At 47.0% G+C, this 16,417-nt stretch overlaps 1 protein-coding gene and 1 pseudogene across 1 annotated transcript in view; one reads left to right on the forward strand and one right to left on the reverse strand.

Moving 5' to 3' along the window:
* GPR39 (G protein-coupled receptor 39) overlaps positions 1 to 16,417 on the forward strand; it is a 234,643-nt gene that overhangs the window by 100,910 nt on the left and 117,316 nt on the right. The window lies entirely within an intron of this gene.
* The window catches only part of LOC103005603 (60S acidic ribosomal protein P1-like), an 86,551-nt pseudogene continuing 83,836 nt past the window's right edge, over positions 13,703 to 16,417 (reverse strand).

Below are 16,417 nucleotides of genomic sequence, written 5' to 3' on the forward strand. Positions count from 1 at the left end.
CCAGGTGGATGTTTGGAAGCATCTCCCAGAGGGTCAAGGCCTTTCTGACATTTTGTACACAATTGATTTCACCAAGCTGGTTGCCTCATCACCATCTCTGGGACCTTTGTCTTTTTTTGCTCTTATTGAACAAATTAGCCACTGTGACACTGGATACTGAGTAGCAATTTGTACAGCAATTATTTTAAAAATTGGCAGAATTCCATTATCTTGTTCCTTGATATACATTTTTAATGTACTGTGCCTTCATTCATACGATGGGATTTCCTCTTTCGTATGTGTCTCTAATGGATCAAAGGGTTCTTCTCTCCCTCAAATAATTATGAACATTGAAGAGTTGCTGAAATTGTTCAGTCATTAAAAAATTTGAGCCGAGAATATTTATGGCCTTTCCTGTCCTTCCCTTTGTGCCAAGTTAGTAGTTGCTGGTGTAAATGTGGCTGAAAATGTGGAGTGCGATTCTGATACTTCCAGAACCTTCTCTTGGCCTAGCACGTGGTGGGATTTAGAGGCCCTGTCCCATTGGAGGCCATCAGTAGCCTTCCGGTCAGCTCTGCACTGTGATGTAAATGGTCAACACACATGTCCCCACCTGTCGCTGTGCCCATCCTTCCGGCTCCCATGTTAGCCTGGGCTTCTGCAAACATAGTTCTTCCTCTATAACGAGATCACTCATTTCATTGTCCAGCGGAGGTTCTGGAGAGGAGCAACTTTGCCCTCTCCATCTCTGTCTCCCCAGAGCCCTCTGAGAGGGTGGTGGGCATCCATAAATGATTCTGAACAACTGAGTTGTAATAAACACAACATCCAAATGTATTCTGTATGACATTGTTCTTAGTTGCTTTAAATATACTAACACATTGACTCTTTACAGCTACCCCCTGAGGCAGGTACTGGTTACCCCGATTTAATGGATGAGGGACTAAGCCAGAGAGAGACGTTGGGTAGCCTGCCTAAGGTCACACCACCAATCCTGGGAGAGTAAGACGTGGCCCCAGGCAGGTGACACCAGAGCCCGCCTGCCAACACCCTGCACCGCACTGCCTTCTGGTGTGGGTGGAAGCCACCGCTTACTTATATGGCATTAGGGACAGGAAACAGAGCTTTCCTTTGTCTGATTCAGGGGCTTCCACGTTGGGACACCAACCCATTCCCCCTTGGTCCCGACAACCATCTAAGAATAGAAATAAATGCAAATAGCAAGAAGTTGAATTGATCCGGACCTTCCTTAATGCCCGAGGACTACCTGGTAGGTGCCAAGTCAGAAGGCTGGGGAGAAAGGCCTCCTCACACCCACTCTGGTCCTGTGCCCGTGGCTTCCGGCAGCCCTGGGGAAAGGAGATCCAGCCTCTGTAAGGGGCAGAGCCCTCTGAAGAACTTGTGATGGGGCTAGTGGGTAGAGGATTGGCCTCAAGGGCACACACACATGGCTCTGCCACCACGTGCCCATGAGACAGGTCACTCTGAGCCATCCTTACTCTGTAAGATGCAGGTGCCCCTTAGGTGCCGGGAGACAGCGTGGCAGAGCGTTGTTGCCAGGAGTTTCACAGACCAGAAATGTTTTTTAAAAAGAGAAGGGACTGAAATTAGGTCTTCCCCTATTTATTTTGCCAAGTAAGGAGATTTAAAAAGGGACAAAGTGAAAGAAAAAGACCATCTCTTGCCACCATCGTTCGATAACAGTATTTTAACTCCCTAAAATATAAATGGACTTCTATAGCTAAGGAGAGGAAAAGTCCATTCAGTTGAGTTCAGATGGTTCACATAAAGAAAAACTCACATTTTGTTCAATTCAGCTTGGACCTGTGACATTCGATCAGCCATCATTGAGGGCCAGCTTTTGGGAACAAGTCATGTAGAAAAAAAAGAGCAGCCCAATACTAGACTTGCTGCCCACTACTTGTGTGACCTTAGGTAATTTATTTAGCACCTTTAATCTTTACTCTTCTCCTCTATGAATTGTGGGCTGCTTTCCGTGGGCTTTGTGAAGCTTAAATGAGGCATGTTGAGTGCCTGTGACCTGAGGGAGGAGTTCAGACCGTGCTTAGAGGTTTTGGAGCTGTGATTCTCAAACAGTGACTCTGGCAGGCAGCACCAGCATCCCCTGGGAACTTTCGAGAAATGCAGGTTGTTGCCCCTTGCCCTCCCCCCCACTCCACCTGCTGCATCAGAAACTGTGGAGGTGAAGCCCATTCACCTGGATCTTAAACCGCCCTCCAGGTGATGTTTTTTAAAATTAATTTTTACTGGAGTATAGTTGCTTCACAGTGTTGTGTTAGTTTCTACGGTACAGCAAAGTGAGTCGGCTATACGTATACATACATCCCCTCTGTTTTGGATTTCCTTGCCGTTCAGGTCACCACAGAGCATTGAGTAGAGTTCCCTGTGCTACACAGTAGATTCTCATTAGTTACCTATTTTATACAAAGTATCAATAGTGTATACATGTCAATCCCAATCTCCCAATTCATCCCACTCCCCACCCCCCTTTTCCCCTTGCTATCCATTCGTTTGTTCTCTACGTCTGTGTCTCCTCCAGGCGCTTCTGATGGCCTGCTCAACTTTGAGCTCTACCGCTGTAGAGAACACTGCGATCTTTGTTTTGTAAGGGTAGCTGGGCCCTGGCCAGAACACCTGTGAAGGAAGGTGCCGAGAGGGGCTTCGGTTTCCCTGGTAACTATCCGGCTCAAGCTGCCCTTATCCTTATCAATCCATCCCTCCTGGAATGAGGCTTTCCGTGATGTGTTAATCAGGGGTCACCCACCTGCCTGTCCCTGTTAGATTCTCATGGGTAAGCTCAGGACACTGGTGCCCACCTTCTAGCCCAGCAGTGGGGCATTGCTCTGCAGAGTGAGGGCCCCTCCCTTCATCTGGCTGCCTCTGACTTCCATCTGCCAGGAGTTGGGCGAGCTCCATCCTGCACTTCGTTGTTGGCCAGCTCCTCTCGGTGGGTGTGTCTCTCATTTCCTCTGTTGGATGCAGCTTGTAGGTAGCTGCTGTGACTGGTCTCCGTGTCTGCACACTCCCTCTGCTCTAGTCTGGTGCTGCAGGATGCTGCGGTCAGAATCTTTGTCCAAAGGTACAGCTTCGACTGGGTCATGCTCTCAATCAAAACGGTCCCTTCACAAGGCACCCACAGAATAAATCCCAAGGCTTTAGCCTGGAACACAAGAGCCTCCAAAATCTAGTGACACTGATTGGATTTCTTTTAAAATAAATTTTAAAGCTATAGAAAGCACAGACAATAGTGTCGTGTGTACTCAAAAGTGACACATGTCAATGTGTCACATTTTTAAATCTTTTCTTTTTTTTAGTGAAGAAATCATTTACAGATAAAGTCTCCTTTCCCCTCCTTCCTTCAGAACACCTTTAGGGCATTTGCTTCTGCAAGTCACCTTCATACAACCTAACTGGACTTGAGCCTAACTGGACCCCTGGGAATTCACAGTAGAAGCTGGTGCTCCCCTGCCTCCCTGCATTTGTCTATGGGGGACCCTGGCTGGAACGCCCAGCCCTGCCATCCTCCCATCAGCTGTCGCATCCTGTGCTTGCTCAAACCCTACTTGCCCTTCAAGCACCAGTCAAATGCCACCCCTCCTGTACAGTCCCTGGATTTTCCCCATGTCTCTCACACTCTCCCAGCTCTCCCCATTCTCACCCTCAGCTGGAGCTAACTTCTAAATCCCTGTGTTTAGAGCACAGGATTAATTCAGAGCACAGGGTTGAAGGCTCAGCTTGGCCATCAACTAAATGTGGCATCTTTGACAGACTCAGTGTCCTCATCTGTAAAATGGGGATTCAGTGTAAAATGTTCATTCATTGTCTGATGGGCAGCCAGATGGGGAGGGCTGATGGCAGGTTTATGGGGGGGAGGGGGTGTGCTCCCCAGGAACCTCTGAGATAAACACTCCAAGAAAGCAGATGTCTAACATCTCACAGCATCTGGCTTGGAAAAGACCTCTTCAGTGATATCTTGACACATGGCCTTGGTAGAAAACCTGAGCAAATATGAACCAAACAGGTCCATGATTCCAGACCCCAAAAGTTCTGAAAACTGGAAATTTACCATAACTTATTTGGCAGTAAAAACCTGGACTAACCTGATAGGAGGCTATTTATGGCATTTATCAAACTGCAAAAATTCATGCCTTTTGCTGTAGAAATGTGTGTGTGTGTGTGTGTGTGTGTGTGTGTGTGTGTGTGTGTGTGTGATTACAGGATTCTTTCCTGGAATCTGCAGGGGATGTTTTGTAGTGCACAGTAGATGTACTGTATCACTTTTCTAAAATCTGGGCAATTCTGAATTCCTAACCACACTTGGCCCCCAGGGTTTTAGCCAGGATTTGTGGACCCGTACAGACCCCAGCGGGAGGGGTCCTCCCCCTGTCCGCCCCGCCCCCAGCACGTTCCTAGTCCTACAGGCTCCCAGGAAAATGGTTTTCTTCCACGTGAGCGTCTTTGAAGTGCACACGGGGTCCAGCCCAACCTGCAGCTGAAGCCCAGAGTGATCCTTGACTCATTGCAGAAGTGTATTTTTTTTTGGTGTTAGAAACACAGCATAGACTCAAAAGAAAGGGGGCTCACGCTGTCTGCAAGATGCTCTGGGCCTTATCGGAGGGCTGTACCAGCCTCCGGCGGTCAATACCCCAGGCTGCTCCCCCCACTCAATACCCGCACACTGTGGGTTTTCGCCCCTGCCTCCCCATACTGTGGTGTGTAGGGAGAATGTCCCATTTTCTCTGAGCCCTACTAGGTCCTAAAGTCCTGAACTAATGGTGCTCAGGTATGAATGGGTGGTATAGGCTCTGGGTCTTCTCTCTCTAGACGCCATTTACACTTTAGCAAGGGTGCTTTGTGCTTCAACCCAGAGGGTTGACTAATAGAGGGTTTTCAAATAACGTGCTATTTGGGGGCAGAAGAGTTGTTCTGATTACTTAGTGCTGTTTAATAAACTTGCCCCAAACCCAAGTAGTAGCTTAAGGCAGCTGTTTTGTTTTGCTCACAATTTTGTGGGTCAGGAATTTGGGGGGTGCTAGGCTAGGTGGTTCCTCGCTGATGCACGTGAACTTAGCTGTACTGCCTGGAACATCTATTTTATTCCGTCCATCGAAGTGGTCACTGGGCCTGCTCAGATTCACGGGGGGAGGAAAAGAGACCCCCCTTCTTATGGGGTGTGGCAGGAGCGTGTGGTGGTGAGCGTGTGGGATGGGAGACGCTGGACCACTTTAGGAAAACTGCAGTCGGCACAGGAGGCTTCCAGGCAAATCAGGTGCCTAAGTGGAGGAATCTGTAATTCCAGTCCAAAGAGTGATGATGGAGGAAACTTGGCGTGCAGAAAAGCCCAAAGAAGATTCTTTCTCTTGACATATATTTGGGCAGAGAAAAAGGAAGTGTTGTTAGGAAGACCAAGAAATTCCATGCCCCTACGCCTCACCTACATCCTCTCCACACCCATCCCTCACACTTCTGGTACCACCATCGCCCGCCCTTCTTCCTTGCACCCCCATTCTCAAGGTGGTGAAAATTCCTTTAACGTGCAGAAATCTTTTACTTCCACTGTAAAATATGGAAGTTAGAATTCAGTATTAAGGCCTGCTAAAGCTGATAGCAAGGGCTGCCAGAGAGTTTGTTGTGAGAACAGGAAGGCAGCATGAGCCCCAAGGCCCTGGAGAATTAAGAAAGGGGAGGAGGGGGGTCAGGACGGAGAAGACCCGCCATCCCCATCTCACAGGGGCAGGGAGGGGTCCCTCTGGCCTGACTCCTACCGGCTCCTCCGCTTCTCCTTCCCGCACGGTCCCCGCCCGACTCCTGCGGAAGACCCCCGTCTGCCATGTGGGGAGAAACCCACCAAGGAGCGTTTTGATTTCAGCGTGTTGTGTCGAAACAGCCCTGGTCTGGCCGCCTGGGCTGCCCATCCCTGCAGGTGCGCTATTGAAGGCAATCTCGTGGCCACCGCTGTGAAGCTGCGAAACGCCCGCTGAGAGCTGCCAGTTTCCTGGCTGACCAGTGAGTAGGGTCCCACATCCTTTCACTCCAGAGTGCGGCATGAAATTGAAATTGAGTTGAGGCTGGATTCTTTCCTCCAGGTGAGCTGCCTTTGAAAAGAAAAGAATCCCTATAAAACCAGGGGCTCACTTTAACTGGCAGTGCTCCCACGTGGGTAGCCAGCGCCCAGGGCGCCCTGTGATTATCTGCTTGGTGGCATCTCTGGGGTGACCACCCTGCCCTGCCTCTCAGCCTCTCCTGGACGCCCCTTTCCCTCTGTGAACTGGGGTCAACTCAGGAAACATGGGCTTCTTCTTTAAGGAACCTGAGCCAGACTTGGGAGAATAGACCTTTTGGAAAATTTAAATCATATCCCATATTTATAGGGCAGAAGAAACACATCTTGGATATTCCATGGTTTTCTCTTGTCCACACCAGTGTCTCTCTTCCTTCATCGGTGACAGCATTCAACGTCGCTGAAAAGTTAAGGAAAAGGATGCAGTTGAGCCAGTTGTGCGGACTGAAAACCCAGGGGGAGGGGAAGGAGCAGGTGTGTGGGTAACCCCTGAAGATGACGAGGCAGGGGTGGGCAGGGTGATTTGGGGTGGGGTGTGGGCGGAGGGCTTGAACTTTTAATCTCGTTGATTGCACAGCCATCTGTGAAGGAGGCAGAGCGATTGGACAGGGTTTCTGTTTTTGTTTGTTTTCCTGTCCTCTGGGCTTTGGTGTCTTCCTCAGCAAAGCAGAGACATAGGAATATCTTCCTTATAGGGTAGATTGGGAGATTCAGTGTGACAGTACGTGCAAAGCACCGAGAACAATGCCTGGAACAAAGCAAATCATAAATGTTCACTGTGACTGTTACTATTACTATTTGATAGAAGAAAAGACGGCACAGTGAAATGAATGAGAGAGGGAATGTGGTAGAAAAGAAAATCTACAGGGCCAGATGCACACAGGCAATCTTGGGTCCTAATCCCAAATCCACCAGTTGGCTGTCATGTGACCTTGGCAAATTCTTTAACCTTTCTGAGCCTCCGTTTCCCCACCCCCACCCTGTAAAACAAGAAGATGGCAGATTCAGATCAGCAGGTCTGGGATAAGGCCTGGGATCTTGCATTTCTAATAAGGTTCCAGGGGATGCAGATGAGGCTGGTCTAGGACTACACTCTGTGTGACAAGGGACAGTGACGCTCTGTGATGACTGTAGGCGCCCAGTACGGAGGGCTCACACAGGGGAGAGGGAATGATCCGTTTTCCGGAGGATTATGGGAAGCTCTCCCAAGAGGTTTCCCAATCATCTAGGCTTCCGAGGATGAATAGGCCGTCAGCATCAATAATGGGCTCAAGAACAGTTGATCAGACTTTTTACATTTTTCCCCCATCAGCATTAACAAGTCACAGCCACGAGTCAGGTTTGGCTGGGAGTAGGTGCGTGGAGAAAGATGGAAGACGTTGGTAGCCAGTTCTCGAGCTTGAGTGAGCATCAGAATCTCCCAGAGGGCTTGTGAAATGTAGATTGCTGGGCCCCAACCCAGAGTTTCTAAATCATTAGGCCTGGGCTGGGGCCCAGGAGTTTGCATTTGTGACGAGTTCCCAGTGAATTTTGAGAACCACTGCTTTATAGCAAGAGGCCTCCCACCCCAGGGCACACAGGCCAAGGGTTATAACTGGGCATATGGGGTGGGGCAGAGAAACCCAGAGGGACAAACACAATGGGAGGGGCTGCTGGAAGGGGTTTTGTTAAGACTGGGCCGACTTGAGACTCGGCCAGCACAGTTGACGTGGATAAGACGCTGAGAACTGACCGCTGTGTTCACTAAGAGCGGCAGATAGCTTATCAACCCTTGGATTCCTACCACCCAGTACAATGAAGATGTAGTCATCCCAACTGAAATTCCTTTTCTTCCTTCCCTCCACTCTTTCCAAAGCATGCTGCTTTCCAGGAGTCTGGCTATAAAAATGAAGACCCAGACCAGCCCCAGCAGGCCTCAGTGGACATTAGCATGTTGGTCTGTTGGCAGCTCAGGGGGCTCTGGAGCTTGGGCAGAACCTGCATCTTTAGAGGTATTTGAGATGGGTTGGTTTCCAGGGATGCAGCAGTCTCTCCACTAAGAGGGAGGCATCATATATAAATATCAAACGGAGGGAGGGCGGGGCTGGCTGACATTTTGGCTGACCCTGGATCCTCTGAGAAGAAAAACCACTAGGGCTTGAATTAATTTTAATTCAACAGAATATTTTCATAAAGCGGTCCTTGGAGCAGCAAGACGGTGTGTTTCATATTTTCCACTGCTTCCGGTGAGCCACGCTGATGGAGGGTCATTGGGGTCACAGTAGGAGGAATCCCACTAATTGCATCATAAGGGACGTTTGCCCATTAGCTCAGATGGATTGTCTCCTAACAGAGTCCTCCGGGGAGAGTGCTATTGCAGGTGGGCGGATGGGAGGAAGGGAATTGAAAAGTAACTGAAATTTACAAATGGCATTTCCTTGGGCCCTGGACAAAATGAGTTCCGTATGTCCAGCAGGGGGCAGCAATGCACAAACAGTGATTCTGGTGTGTGTACCAGGAGCTGGGTGTTGTCTCTGAAAATAGCTAAGCAGTGAGGATGGTTGAGGCTGTTTATAGATAATTTCCAGAGCTGGCAAAGCTGGGCCTGTCACGCCCACCCTTTCCCCCACAAGCAAACCTTTGATTTTTCTCAGTATGCTGAGAAGTCAATAAATGTTTAGGTCTGCTGGGTTTTAATTCTGCAAGTTTTCTTTTCATCTTTTGGCTGCTCTGTGTAATTTAGAATTTCTGCAGCCTGACTGAAAATTATAAGTAAACTAGGATTAAGAAGTCGGCTTTATTAATATAATAGTTCAGTTAATAGACATTTAAAAATGTGTATTTCAGCTCTTCTCTGGGTTGAAATTTTATTAGAACTATAATCGCAATGACACCCGTACACCAAGTTGGGGGACTTACTTGTCGATATTTGTTTTAAAGTTGAGGAAATGAGACTGACAAAATGCAAGAAAACAAATCTCAAGGAATAGTCAGTTTTTCCCAATTTAGGGATATTAGTTTGTCTATTCCTAAAACTAGGACTCAGCCTGTATTATATTTTCTCAGCAATTTGTCAAGTTTGCTTGTAAATGACTTTAATTGTAGATGGCTTTGCCTGTTTTGCTGGGCTGGAAAATTCTGCAGCCCAGCATACTTCTCCTTTGGGAAGCTTCTCACATCTTGCATAGTATTTCTCTCCACCACCCTCTGCTGTTACCACCCCCCACCCCACAAGGTTAATTTAATCCTGTTGTTCTTAAATGAAACACCCTAAATCATCCTCCTCCCCTTCCCTGTCTTTCTTCTCTCTGTTTAAACCCTTCCAGGATGTAATAGTCTGGAAAATATTTCAATCATCATGTCTCCTTTTCAGCCAGCCAGTTCTCTTCGGCATGTTCTCTGTGGCTTGTACTGAAGTGCAGTTTTTCACAGTGTTGTTTTTAGTTTAAATAACATGCAGTGCACCATTGCTAAAGGTCTTCTAGAACATTCCACTTGGGGTCTTGCCATTAAATAATATTCTGATGGAACACGTACCTATCTTTCCATAGGAAGAAATGCTATTGGCTCCCAGCCCTAATTGGCTGTAAATTTAGCTAAAGGTCCATCTGCCTTGGGAGTTAGACCATCTTCTCTGAGCTCAGAATAGTGCCCTGGATTAGATGTTTAATGGATAGACTTAGTGAATAAATATGTGTTTGTAAGTGTGTTGTTTAGAAAATAGTCAAGTGAAAGGCATTTAATTCTGCTAAGCCAGCAAATGTAAGTTTTCTGTCTTCTTACACTGTCTTGCTACATGTCAGCTCCTCAATTTAGCAGCTCTGTGGCCTTGCATATATTACTCAACCTTGCTGAGTCTCACTTTCCTCAATTGCAAAATAGAGAGCATGAGGGCCAAATAGAGGTATGTAGTGTTTAGCAGAACATAGAGTCAGTCCCCAAGGCATAGCAGTGACTTTTGGATTTTGTTGTTATTGTCGTTGCTACTACTGCTATCATTATGCAGCCTAATTCCCATGCCTACGTGTCTTTCAAAGTCCCCACTTGCCTATACCTTCTCATTTCTCAACACACATTACTCAGGGAAGCTTTCTCTGATCCCCCAGACTAGGGTGCTATGTCTTGGCTATTGTGAGTAGTGCTGCTATGAACATAGGGGTGCAGGTATCTTTTTGAATTATAGTTTTGTCTGGATATATGTCTAGGAGTGGGATTGCTGGATCATATGGAAACTCTATTTTCGTTTTTTGAGGAACCTCCATGCTGTTTTCTATAGTGGCTGTGCCAGCTTACATTCCCACCAACAGTGTAGGAGGGTTCCCTTTTCTCCACACCCTCTCCAGCATTTGTTATTTGTAGACTTTTTAATGATGCCCATTCTGACCCGTGTGAGGTGGTACCTCATTGTAGTTTTGACTTGCATTTCTCTAGTAATTGGCAATGTTGAGCATCTTTTCATGTACCTATTGGTCATCTGTATGTCTTCTTTGGAGAAATGTCTGCTTAGGTCTTCTGCCCAGTTTTTGATTCAGTTGTTTGTTTTTTTGTTGTTGTTGAGTTGTATGAGCCATTTGTATATTTTGGAAATTAAGCCCTTGTCAGTTGTATCATTTGCAAATATTTTCTCCCAGTGTGTAGGTTGTCTTTTCGTTTTGTTTATGGTTTCCTTTGCTGTACAAAAGCTTGTTAAGTTTGATTAGGTCCCATTTGTTTATTTTTGCTTTTATTTCTATTGCCTTGGGAGACTGACGTAAGAAAACATTGGTACAAGTTTTGTCAGAGAATGTTTTACCTATGTTCTCTTCTAGGATTTTTATGGTGTCATGTCTTACATTTAAGTCTTTAAGCCATTTTGAGTTTATTTTTGTGTATGGTGTGAGGGTGTGTTCTAACTTCATTGATTTACATGCAGCTGCCCAACTTTCCCAACACCATTTGCTGGAGAGACTGTCTTTTTTCCATTGTATATTCTTGCTTCCTTTGTTGAAGGTTAATTGTAGGTATGTGTAGGTTTATTTCTGGGCTCTCTATTCTGTTCCATTGATCCATATGTCTGTTTTTGTGCCATTACCATGCTGTTTTGTTTTTTTAAAAAATATTTATTTATTTATTTATAACATCTTTATTGGAGTATAATCGCTTTACAATGGTGTGTTAGTTTCTGCTTTACAACAAAGTGAATCAGCTATACATATACCTATATCCCCCTATCTCCTCCCTCTTGCATGTCCCTCCCATCCTCCCTATCCTACCCCTCTAGGTGGTCACAAAGCACCAAGATGATCTCCGCCTACCATGCTGTTTTGATTACTGTAGCTTTGTAGTATCAGACAGTGAGATCTTTGATTCAGGACAAGGTCTTCATCTTTGGTGCCCAGAGCATGTCACATCTGGAGCCTGTACAGGGTAGTCATTCAGTGGAGGTTTGCTCTGTTCATTAAGACTGTGTGTCTACCAGGCTTTGCCCTCCCATGCATAGAAGGAGGTTTCCTTAAGAGTCCCATTGTCTATGTTACTATTTAACATAACTGAAAAGCAACAAGACCAAATCCCCACCTGGAGGTTTCATCATCTCACTCTAACTGTGGACAGTTTCCTTAATTAAGAGCTTCACAGTGACTTTCTAAGGTACTTGCCCTGAGGATCTCATTAACAAATGGTCCAGAACATGACTTCTTTTTAGTTAATTCACGTCGATGCCACGAGATAAGGTTGTGTCTTTCTGTGATGCTCACAAACAACCTGTTTAACAGTCCATTTTACACTTTTAAGGAGAACTTAGGTCAAGATGAACTGCCTAAGTTTCTGGAAATCAGCCTTCCCCTATTTCTGGAACTAGGGTATTTGCTCAACTCCTGTCTCCTGGCTTCTCCAAGAGCCCGGGGGAGCTACTAAGAGATTCTCTGAAGTTTTTCTGGAATATTCCTCCACATCCCAAATGTAATTTTGCTGATCCGACACCCTATCTCATTGCCATAGATTGATGGTGTCCTACTATCTCCTGGCTTGATGAGGACTTCAGTTGTCTTCTGGGACACTAGCTTTACACTGTCCAATTTGCAGACTTATTGCTAGGAGAGATAAAAGCCCAGTTGGAATTTTAACGCTCTGTTTTGTGTTCCCTATTAATTTTGTCACACGTCGTCCAATCAACGAGTCTCTCCCTTTGTTCTGTTTGCTCCAGATATCATTTAAAAACCTTCTTCTGTTGTCTTCTTTATCACTCATAAACCTCTGTGAATTGGGGGTCTGTCTCTGGATGTGACGATTCCTACACGACCTGCACATATTTTAAAAATTCATCCTGACTTGCGTGTCTCTCTTTCCATCCTTTGCCCTTGCCTTTTAACCTCCTGAGCTGAACAGAGAGGCCCCTGCAGAGCATTGTTGCTTCCTTTAGAGGTTGCCCCTCTCCTGCCTTTCCTTCCTTCCTGACTCGGAGTGGTCGTGTGATCAGAATTACATTTTATAAGCAGGAAGTTCTAATTACTGCACAGTGGCAGCTGGAACAACTTATCCATACCATCCTCCTGGTCCTCCAGAAGCAGCTGCTAAGAGGGTGATGATTGTGTAAGCAAGCATGGTATCAGTTTGCTCTCCAGGTGGGCTTGTGTAGGGAACAGAACAAATGAGGATGATCGTGTTTCCCTGGAAGGAGAAATAAGGAAGGTGGCGTTCAGGAGCAGAGAGGCGGAGGAGGGAGGCTGCAGCAGGTGCGCACCAGGCTTGTGCTCTGAGCATTAGCCCCTCCCCATGGACATTGATGGCAGGTGGTGTCCCCACTGGGCTTCCCCGCCAGCCTAGTGAGGGCTGCTTGCAGATGCCGGCAGTGGCCCATCACTGCCCCCAGCGAGTGGAGTCAGGGAGGTCATTTAGGCCTCCATTACTAGAGTCTCACCCATGCCTGTTGCCCAGTGGGGCTGTCAGAAGCATGTGGATTTGAATTCTGTTAACTGCAGTGATGCCCTGGGGTCTCCAGACTTCACTCAGAAGTGAAATGCCTCCTTCTTTCCCTCTTTTTTTCCATTCTTGATTCTGTATGTTCTATTTTCAGCTCCCATAAGGCCAGATGCTTCTCTGGGCTTAGGTTATAGCTAGGATGACGGTTGCCCAGAGTGTGCAAACCTGCCTGGTCCCAAGACTCATGGCTGCCAATCTAAGAACCCTCTTCCTGTTTCCCATTTCAGACTCTTTTCGTCTCTACCTTTGTTCCTAACACTGTCCTCCAAATCAGGATCTCTAGTTTCAGTGGAGAGGTGTTTCTTCATTCCTGTATCAGGATCCACATCCGTGGATGCATATTTTTGTATCATTTCTTCTTCATTGAACCTAAAATATGTAAGGAGGCAAGGTGAACATAAATATCAAAAAACGATAGAAAATCCCCATTTTTCAATCCCTGGTGAAATAATTGGTTCAGGCAATGATCATCAGTGGATGAAACCATGAGTTAGAGGTTGCTGAGGATGTTTACATGGGAGGGGTCAGGCTGTCACGTCCCGAACTCACTCATTAATGATAGCGCCACTGAGAGAGGAACTACCAGTCATCGTGGACCCCTAAAATACAAAGCACTCAATACCACCTAAGGAATTTTTCTTTTTTTTTTTTTTCCAGCAAAGACCTCAGCTTTTCATTCAACATGTTACCAGAAAGGTTTAGTCAAAAAAGACCAAAGCCCATGTCATCATCACACTCTTCAGATTCTTCTTTCTTTGCTTCTACTTTCTTCTCCTCAGCTGGGGCAGCAGTGGTAGAAGGGGCAGGACCTCCTGCTGGGGCAACATCAGCTGCTGGGGCAGCTCCACCTGCCCCCATGTTGCAGATGAGGCTCCCGATGCTGACATTGGCCAAAGCCTTTGCAAATAGCCTGGCCGGAAAGGTTCAACGTTTGCACCGGCTGCTTTAATGCGGGGATTGATTTTATCCTCCGTGACCATCACCTCATCGTCGTGCAGGGTGAGGGCCGAGTAGGTGCAGGCCAGCTCCGAGGTGGAGGCGGGTGAGTGCTAAGCAGGGGCTGCTGGGCACGGTGCTAGTCGCTGGATGAAGTGAGGGCCTCACCCCACCGCGGCCTTCGCGGCCTTGGAAGGGCCGAGCACCTTAGCCGCAGCTGGGGCAAGGGACGGGAATATTCTTGACAAAATAAAGTTGAACCTGAATTTAGTCAAGCTGCATTTACTAGAAATGCAGGGAACAGAGGAACAAATAAGATGACACCACGAAGAGGCAAGCTGACAAATTCAGAATGTAAGGTGTTCTACACGTCACCGCAACAGTAAAGGCATAAGACCTCAGAGACGTAACCACCAAATGTAATCGAATATAATGCGGGTCCTTGTCTGGAGGCTGATTTCAGCAAGCTGACTGTGAACTAGCCAAGTGATGACATTGACTAGCAAGGAATTATTGCTCATTTTGTTAGACATGTTAATTTTGAATCAGGGTGATGAGTATATGGGGGTTTGTTTTGCAGTCCCCTCTATTTTTCCATATGTTTGAAAATGTTTATAGTAGAAAATATTTTTACAAGTTAAAAAATAAAGCAAGTTGGTCAGTTTACTTCCTAAGAGGGTCGGTGGTGGGGGGGGGGATTGTCTAATGTTAAATGACCCAAATGAGTTATCCTGCTTGATTTATATCCCTGTCTTTAATAAATTAGAATTCTGGTTTCTAAGTTTAAAAGGGAAGGAAGGTGGAAATTGTTTGTATTAGTAGAGTGGTTGGACTTTTACAGTGACATATATTTAACATACCCTTGGTTTTATGATGGAATTAGAGGCCATACAGCTTCTTCCAGACAGACACCATGTGGTAGAAATAGAGCATCTGAAGCCTGGAAGGAACCCAAGCATCCATTTAGCTGCCTTCCCTCTGAGCTGGACCACTGTACACCATCCAGGTTAGGGGTAGGGTTAGGGTCTTTCTTTCAAAGTCCTTCAGAGAGGGGGGAGACATCACCTCCCCAGAATCTGAACATTAACAGCACTCACCATCAGGAAGTCTTCTTGGGATTCCAGGTACTCAGAGAAACCCTCTCTGTCTTATCCTGTTAACACTGAAGAGGAGGGGGCCCCCTCTCTCAGAGCGCGTCACATCCCAGGAGGACTGGCATTAACCACCAAGCCCTCGGCTTCCCTTTCTCCTCTTTTCCTTATTCACCAGCCCTTAATCACTTGGAAGGTTTTTATCTGTGGTCCCCCGTTTTCCTTGTTCCTGTGGGAGAGACCCACGGCTCTAAAGGGCTACTAGCATCAAGGACAAGGTGCGAGTTCCCTGATGGGCTCCCACCAGCCCCACGCCTCCTGGCCGCAGTCTCTGTACTTGCCCTTTCTTGACTCCAAGCCTCTTCCCAGCCCTTCTGGAAAGTCCCACAATACCCCTCCATCACTCTGTTCATTTGGAAACTGCCAAGGCACTGTGACGCCCTGGTTGTTTGGATCCCATATTTCCAGCTTCCACAGTGTTGTAAAACAATCCAAAAACAGATTTTATGAGCACAAATCCCTTTGGCTGTAAGAAGATGCCTCTGGGCTCCTTCACCAAGCACCTGGTTCGAGAAGGTTCGAGGTGGGCCCCGGGTGTGGCGTCAGATAGCCTGGTGGGAGCAGGGCCGCCTGTTTGGCTGGGGCATCTACAGAATGCCAGCTTTCCCCACACGAGCCAAGACCGTTGAGGAAGTGAGAGCAGGTAGGCAAGTGGAGAGAACAGAGAGAAGAGGGGCAAGGGTGGGGAAGTGGGGTTAGAAAAATCAGCAGCCGTCCCTCTTTGAGCACACCCGCCAGCCTGTCCTATCCAAACTCACCACATGTGGGCTTCTGTTAGGGGGAGGGCTGCTCTGAATCTCCCCTCCCCCCTGCATTCAGTTAAGTAGCCCTCCTCAGGGCTTACAGTGCCATGCACGTACTTCTGCGCTGCCTTATAACCCTGTAGTACAGTGTTCACTGCACGTATCTGTAGACGCTTGACTGTAGGCTCCTGAGATCAGGAGGTACCCTTTTGCTTTCTGATTCCCCAGCCCTCCAACTATACCTGTCACAATGCCTGCATCTCTGCACTGGGGTTTTGACAGGCCTTGTGCATGTGAATGGGTCTGTGTGTGAGTTGGTGAGGGAGATACAAAGACATCAGGGTATCCTCCTGAAAGCCCACCAAATTATTCAGCCTTGTTGCCTCGTTCAGAATTCACCACCCAGCACAAAACAAGCTAAATCATGGAAAAATAACACTGTAGCTTGGACAATAATGAATATGCAAGCAGCATAACGGGGTGAAGTACTGAGAGAGCCATCTACTGTAGAGAGTTTAGTCTTAGCTTAGTGAAAGATCAGGGGCAAAAGCACGAAAAGATCCTGCTAATTTTGAAAAAAAGAAAAT

This window comes from Balaenoptera acutorostrata, chromosome 8, assembly GCF_949987535.1.
Source record: "Balaenoptera acutorostrata chromosome 8, mBalAcu1.1, whole genome shotgun sequence".
NCBI lineage: Eukaryota > Metazoa > Chordata > Mammalia > Artiodactyla > Balaenopteridae > Balaenoptera > Balaenoptera acutorostrata.